The sequence below is a fragment of the Humulus lupulus genome, chromosome X (assembly GCF_963169125.1).
Source record: "Humulus lupulus chromosome X, drHumLupu1.1, whole genome shotgun sequence".
NCBI lineage: Eukaryota > Viridiplantae > Streptophyta > Magnoliopsida > Rosales > Cannabaceae > Humulus > Humulus lupulus.
Window position 1 is genome coordinate 65,051,738 of NC_084802.1, and position 8,814 is coordinate 65,060,551.

At 32.1% G+C, this 8,814-nt stretch overlaps 1 pseudogene; it reads right to left on the reverse strand.

Moving 5' to 3' along the window:
• Window positions 1-1,139: 1,139 nt before the first annotated feature.
• Window positions 1,140-3,451, reverse strand: LOC133805905 (probable LRR receptor-like serine/threonine-protein kinase At1g56130; annotated as a pseudogene).
• Window positions 3,452-8,814: the final 5,363 nt, after the last annotated feature.

Below are 8,814 nucleotides of genomic sequence, written 5' to 3' on the forward strand. Positions count from 1 at the left end.
TTTTATTTAGTTATTAGTTTATGTATTTTTATTAAATTAACAATGTATTTATTTTTAATGACAATAACGATATTAACTAATTTGATAAATATTAAAATTATATATTGATTTTATTATTAGTTATGTTTAAATTAATTAATTGGTTATTTTGTTAAAATTTATTATGAATTATTTTTAAAAATATTTAAATTTAACAAATATTAATTTATTTAAAAATATTTATTAAAATATATAATAAAAACATTATTAGCGGTGCACCCTGCGGCTAATAATATCGCCGTTGACACAGGTATTAGCAGCGGAAATCGCCGCTACACTACAAGAAAAAAATACTTTCAATAAGACCGAAAAAATATTATCAAATATATACCATAACACTTTTTGATGTGTTAAAGAAAACGGTGTTATAGTAGGTCGGAGCACTTTGCATAACACTTTTCCATATTTATAGACATGTGTTATGGTATAGCCTACGATAACACTTATGTTGTGTTATTTTAATAGTTAGATAAGAATTTCATTATGCTATTTATAAATAGATTATATAGCACTTTTTTGTACTTATAAAGTAGTGTTATGATACATTTATAATAATACACTTTCTGCATTATAGAAAATAGTTTGCATAACATAATTTTATGCTTTTAAACCAGTGTTATTGTAAAAGATACAATAACACATTTTTTGTATTATTCTAATATTTGGATAAGCTTGAATTATTATTATATAAACCTGTACATTATAATAATTTTTTTATTGCTTTAATTCAAATCCGCTTCATTTAATATACTTAAGACACCCTTAACATTGTACAAATATATTTTTGAGTACCAATTATATGGTTCATAACACATATAACCAAATAATTGTGTTAAAATACATTCAAGATTATCTTAAAAACAATCCAAAAGTCTTAAGATATTCAACACTGCCTAATTAACATAAACAAAATATTCTCACAATAGTCAACAAAATAGCCTTAAACAGTTACATATTCAAAAGTAAAGGTAGGAATTCATGATCTTCCAAATGTCAGCACACCAAAGCCTTTGGACTTGTAGCTTTGAAGAATTGGACGAGTGGCGCCTTTGGCAGGCGATGGCAATGCATCCCCCACCATGCTCGTACTAGCAGGAAAATCATAACTCTAGACAAGGCCTTGAGATTTGAGTGCTTACTTCAATATCTCCTAAAAGCATTGCCATAACTCTAGACATTGATGTATTGATGTTGGTGATGTTTGAGTGCATAAAAGAGCTACTCTTATGAGTCTTCTCACTTCATCTTCATCGAATTCGGATAACTCTGAATCCACAAGATCAGCTTCATTGTTTTGTTCTTGCAAGTTCCAAGCCTAGAGAAGCACAAATTAGTTAGAATTGGGCCTTGTTGTGTTGTGAATCCATAGCTAAAACATATACATTGAATAGTAAGGAATTATATACCCATTCAAGAAGATATATTTGTTCTTCTTTCAAATTAGGAGCAGAGTTTGGCCTGCCACTGATAGTCTCTAACGCCACAACACCAAAAGCAAACACGTTGGCTTTCTCTGTAAGATGTCTGCGCATGGCATATTCTGGTGCAAGATAGCCACTGCATCATCATCATCATCATCCATGGTTATTTTTTGTTACATGATCATGCATAGAAGTAGGGTGACTAAATGTCTTCAATGATAAATTATCTTACATTGTTCCAGCAACATGAGTACTAACGTTAGCCTTATTGTCATCATAAAGCTTGGCCAAACCAAAATCTGATATTTTAGGATTCACATTAGAGTCTAGCAGAATGTTGCTTGTCTTCACATCTCTGTGGATGATTCTTAGCCGTGACTCTTCATGAAGATAAGCTAGACCTTTTGCTATACCTAAACAAATGTCGAAACGTGTTGACCAATCTAGCTTCAAGCTATTGTTCCCTGATCATGCCAAACATAGACATTATTAGCCTTGTTTAGTACATGTAATTGTATAAGCATCATGAGTATTATTTTCATACCAAAAAGTGCTTGATCAAGACTCTTGTTTTCCAGAAACTCGTAAACAAGAAGTTGTTTGCCTCCCTCAATACAACATCCATGCAATTTGATCAAGTTTCGGTGTTGGACAACAAATATTGTGGCAATTTCAGCCACAAACTGGCTCTTTCCTTCATGAGAAGTCATAGACATTTGCTTCGCAGCTATCACTCTTCCATCATCAATTGATCCCTATTGAGAATGGAGTTGATTTAATGGAATGAAAATAATGAATTTGACACAGTAACATATAGTGACAAGCAGCCAAAAAAACTTTTCTACTTTGTCAAATTGTATGGTTAAAAAGTACTAACATTTCTTGTTCAAGTGTTATGAAAACTTTTGCAAACAAAATGAAAGTGATGAAAATAATGACTTACCTTATAGACAGGTCCAATTCCACCCTCTCCTAACTTATTAGCAGAATCGAAATTGTCTGTCGCCGTCTTTAGTTCAGCATAACTGAAAGTGAAAGGTCTAACATCCATTCCAAAGAACTCTGAAAATGAAAAACAAGGCACTATATGTCATGACTCTTGATGTTTATGTAGTAGACTATGATGGTTTTCTATTCTATTTCTGAAATTTATAGGATTATGTAACATGTTATAGTAACATTTTACCATCACTGTCAATCATTTGAGACTTCTTTCTTCTTTGAAAAGTATAGAAGACCATGAAAATCATCAGAAATCTTAAAATGACAACACCAACAAGAATCCCCACAATCAGACCAGTCCTGTTCTTTTTACTGCTTGGAGGCTTGTTACTAACAGTAGGTTCAAAATCTGTACAAAACTATAGTCAAAACTTGACACAAATCTATATACATGAGAGGAAAAAAAGTACTTATCAAATTTTTGTTTAATTCCACATTACCTGCAGTAGCACTGATGGCTGAAATAGAAGTGCCATAAGTACCTTGCTTTGGTATGCAACAAGTCCCTTTCCCAGCCCAAAACAGATGAACTTCAAGGTAGTTTTCTGATACTTGAGTTGTGAATACTTTCTCCACAGCGCAAAAAGAGACATGGCCTGCATCTTTTCTGATATAATTTTTTTTCAAAACAAGACTTCCCTAGAATAGAAGAAGCATAAGTGATTACAAAAGACACTACTAAAGCTTATTTGAAAAAATGTGATGTATATTTACCTGGATATAGATATCGAAAACACGTCTCCCAAGACTTTTCCATGAAGGAGGATCTAGAATAGCTGTCTCAGAAAAGAGGAGTTTGACTGTGTAGTTGCCATTTTCAAGTCCCAAGCCATAATACCTCAATGATGAAGCAAAAAGCCTTGATTTCTGGAATAGCTCTGTGTCTAAAGTCCTTGTAAATTGAGACAATGAGTTGTTGTATATTGAGCATTGTTAATCCCAGTGAAAAAAAAAAAGACAAGCACAGCTATTAATAACACAGAAACCATGCAAAGAAATAAGCACCAAGCATTAAAACCAACTTGTTGTTAGAGCTTTCAATTGTGAAGTTGTTCCCAACTAAGTTGCCTCATATTATCCAAAACAAAAGAAAATTAATTAATATTAGTATCCATGTTAGCTTATTCATTGAATGAAAAGAAGAGTAGCAACAAAACTAGCAAAATACTAACCTATGGAAGTAAACAAAAGTATCAAGGTAGAGAGTTTTTTTTTTTTTTGGTGAATAAGAATCATTGTATTGCTCAAAACCATATCATGTACAATTTACAAGCTTGTCTCTAAATCTTCTAAAATCCCCTATCCTGACTTTATACATTCATGTATCTATCTTTACAATTTTAGAAACCACTCTCTATCAACACTTTTTGTTTTACTTGTATCTTATTAGCTAGAGATTTTTTATCAAAAAAGAAAATGTTTTTTGAGAATTAAAAGAAATACAGCTGTAGATCTGGTTTATTGACCCAAGAAGGAAAACTCCCCACTTATCTTTATGTCAAAATATCATACAATGTACTGTCATACCATATTGCTCGATCATTATCTAATTTAGACTATCCATGTTTTAACACAAGCAGGGTTAGGTGTGGAGAGATTGAACCTTTTCTTACAAGAAAAATGTTCATTGTAATGTTATTGTTACTAAAATGATTTCCATAATGTGAAGTGGACAATAATAGAAACTTTTGTCTGAGTAATTTTTTTTTTGAACTTTTCTATCCTGAAGTTTACAGTATATGAACTAGTTTATATAACTAACTAAACTGCCATATGGCTAATTTACTTATCAGTGATTCATTGAGAATCATTACATGCTTTAATCAACTTATGAAATATATCAAAATACGTAATCATAGTAAACAAACACATTGACTATATAACTCTTTACAAACAAATAAACAAATGAATTATTAAGTGTCTTTGAAACAGAATACTTTCATAAACACAGACTCTTGTTCAAAATTGAGCTTTTGTTTTCTCTCTTTTCTTCTGTTATTTGTCATAGAAAGCTTTTCAAGAAGAAAAACCATGGACGATGCAGTGCTCGCTGCTACTGTTCTGCTAAATGATGCTGAGGAGAAACAACTCACAGAGCTTTATGATGCAAACCATGAAATGGACAAAATCAATTCTGAAGCTTTGAGACTCAAGTTGGAGAAAGGCCAAACCGGATCAAGAAAAGCAAGTAAGTTGTTGAACTTTGTCCCAACTGTTTTTAGTCTATTTGAGCATAATGTAAAGCTGGAATTAGAGGGGATTCTTGGTGCATTAAACTTTCTTTTAGAACAAATAGTGTTCCTTGGTTTGAAAGAAGTTGACCCAAAAAGACCACCACATAGATTATATTCCCCTTTGGTAGAAGAATATGGTGTTTTTGGAAGGAAGGAAGAAAAACTATCAATTGAATTTAAATGACCCTAAAAAATAGAGAAACAGAAGAGAAGAAACAAATTTGTCAATTTCAGTAATGGGGTTGAAGCTATATAACTTTTTGTGACTGTTATGGTGTCCACAGAGGCAAATATTGAAGAAAAAACACTTAGCTGGCTACAGAGAAGAAATGACACAGAGGTTATAGGCATCACTAGCCTATAAATTGACACAGAGTCAATTTTATTAAGGGTAAAAAAAAAAATCTTACCATAGAAGTGTTACCATTTAAATATTCTTTTTTTTTTCTAGTTTGTCAACCCTCAAGGAAATATATATTCTATTTCCATTACCATCTGTATTTCTATAAACCAAATTTCATAATTTAAAATAATTAAAAATATATGCAAACACAAGAAAATCCTATTTGGACTGCTATGCTTAAATCATTCTAAACAGTACTCTCTCTACCATTTTTTTTAATAACATATGCCACATAAAACCAGAAATGAAGTCTTAAGGAGGCTGCAATATTGACCACTATTCTAACTTGGTTAACCCATTGCTCTCTTCTAGTCATTTTTAAGGAAAAAGAAAAAAATCAGAAACATAGTAAGATCAAAATACTAGTGTCACATTTTATTATAATGATTCTTATTTCTGACCAAGTGTTATATGCATCATCATTGTTTAATACTCCAACCATAGAATTGAAGCCAACCAACCTAGTACAACATTCAACGTGGCAGCTTACAACTCCAAAGCCTTTTCTTTTCTCCTCACATTTTCCTCCCTTTCTTACTTATCTCATGCATCAGATACCCTTAAACTTGGAGAGACTTTGTATAATTATGAAACCTCGGTTTCTTCTAATGGGGTGTTTGAGTTGGGATTCTTTAGTTTTGGTGATTCAAGCAATGAGTACATAGGAATCTGGTTTAAGAATGATAAGTAGTTTGGGTTGCAAAAAGAGCAAGTTAGCTGAGGGTGCAGTTTCTTTTGTCATGGCTTAGTCCTGATGATGCAGATAAATGTTCTTTTTTTTAGGCTTTGACAAAGAAAACAAAACCTAGTTCAATATCTGGTTGGGTGAAAATGTTTATCAAGAGATTGGCTTTTGGGATGGACAAAAATTCAGATTATTCGTTGAAAGCTCTTTAGATAATCAACTTTAGTTATGTATCAAAAAAGAAGGAGACTTATCTTACTTTCAATAGCAAAGAAAGCAATGTGTATTCATGGTTTGTCATGGCTCATAAAAACAAATCAGAAACACAATAACAAAAATCCTCATAAAACAAAGAAAACCAGAATCCCAAAAGACAATAACAAGTACAGAAGAACAAAATAACAAAAGATACGTGGTTGTGTTACCTTTTTATTGTGGAAGAAAGAATCCCAAAAAATATGAACAGAATAAGAAAACTCTATATTTTTCAATTTAGACCTAGTAAGAGAAAAATTAATAAAAGTGAGACACAAGCTGTTAGAAGCAAATTGATAAAAAGCATATTGGAAAAAATACCACAAGCAATACTCTGTAGAAGATTGGAAATGCCGAAGATGGAGCCGACCGAAGACCCAAACGTTGTAGACGGAGGACTTCGGAGACACCATAGGCGGAGGGGTCGAACAACAATATATTTCCCAGAAAGTTCTTTCAAGCTTTGTAATTAAAAAAAATGAGGAAAAAAAATAATTAGAGACCAATATAGCGCGGGCTCCCAAAAAATACCGCCATTTTTTATTTTTACTTTGCCACTTATTATTTTTAACTATCATAATACTTTTTGAGTAGTTTTATATCCATATGTTATGAAAATGAGTATTTGGTGTAGTGCTAATTTCCGCAGGTAATAATATGTTATTAGGGGCATATGTGTCAGTTCGCCGCTAATAACCCTTATTAGCGACCAATAATTGGCGGCGGGAAATTAGCAGTGAAGCCCCACCGCTAATACTAATTAGTGGCGGACCCTACCTTTATTAGCGACCTGTCCGCTGCTAATAACCTTATATCTTGTAGTGCTATTTGGATGGATTTCTGTAACACCACTTACAATCCTAACATTTAAATACCAAAGTCGATGCACACCTCTACTATGGAGTACTTATCTAGCTAGCTTATCAAGGTCATGATTAAGGTTTTTTTTTTGTTTGTAATAAAATGAGTTGTGTTTATAGGTTCTTGGTGACAGTAAGGTCCAACTAACGCTGCCGATACTCATTACCCACTACTAAGAAATCCTCAATCGTTATACAAAATCCAAGAGATTTTCGTATAAAATACTATAGTGAAATATATGCTTTGTCACAGTACAACAAAACTTTATATTTTAAAATTAAATAAGTAAATAAAAGTTTTTTGTTTTTGGTCTATAACAAATCCAAGGTGTGATTCTTTCCCCCCCAAAAAAATCCAATTGTGATCTGTATAGTTTTATTTTTATAAAAAGGATAATAGGATGATCCAGCTGGAAAATATACCAATATTACTATTGGTATTAGCTACCCTAGAAAGTGGCTATCTTTGTAGAAATAACATATATAAATATATATATATATATATATTCAAAATATAAACGGTTAACGTGAAGTAAACGTTGCCAGCAGTTCAATTTGAATAAGCCTTTGCTTAAAGACAACGCTAATGATACTCAACATTATCATTAAGGTGTTAATTATTTTGATTAATTTAAGATTGATTTTTTTTTATATATATTAATGTCTTCTGTTGAAAAACATAGTAATCATTATAAGAGTATAAACATAAAAATCAAATTGAATAACAAGAATGACAAATTGGCTTATATATAGGGAGACGAACTTAAAGCTATAAAGTGATTAATTAGAATTAGAAAGAATCTTTCCTAATTACTATTCATTTCGGTGGGTTAATTATTAATTTTTATTTTCAAAGATTCTTAATTATTGTTTATATGACATTGATAGGAATTCCGTGATATATATATATATATATATATATATATATATATATATCATAGAAAGAAGTGCACACGATGAAACATATGTAAACGATGTGCGAAAAGGTTGAATATAAATATATACATATTTAAATATATTTATTTATTTCATTTATAATTCATGTTATTATTATTGAATAATTGGCTGGCAATGGTACGTACTTGGCTGGACTAGACATTCTCTCTTTGTATCGAGTATTGGCCATGATGTTGTTATTAATAAAGAAACTAAGAATATAAAGAAGAATATTTTCTTAATGAATTTTTGGAAGTACATTAAAAGAGTGTTTCTATTTGAACGAAAATCCCACTACAAAAAAAAAACGATCTTTTGCAGCGACATTACTAGAGCCGACCAAAAGTCGCCGCTAATAATACAAATATTAGCGGCGACACCGCTTGGTCGTCGCTAATATCAAACTAGTTAAATTTTTTTATTAAAAATATTATTAGCGATGACATTTTCACTATTAGCGGCAACGCGTGTCGCTGCTAATAAATTTGAAAATATCCTGAAAAAAAATATATTGGAAATTTCCCTCCAACGTTAATATTTAAGACTATTAACGGCGATACACGTATTGCCGCTAATAGTCGCCACGTCATTTGAAAAACTATTAGCAGCGACACGTGTCGCTGTCGCCGCTAATAGTCCACCAGATAACCTCGACTTCTCCTCTATTTTTCTGCAAATTCCTTCTCCCCCTTCTCCCTCTCCCCCAGCCACTCTGCCCCACCTCGAGCCCACGCCGCTCCGCACCCAGCCCCTCCAAACCCACCCCACACCCCCACCCCTACGCCCCCACCCCTGGCCCCCCTTCTCCCCCAGCCCCTCCGCCCCACCCCGACTCGACGGCTAAGGTATATATATTTTATATATATATAGATAGTTATATATTATATATATATGTTTTTTAATTATTTATTTGTTAATTTTTATTTAATTTTATAATTTGCTTTTATTTTATTTTCTGTTTTTAATTATTTTAGTTTTG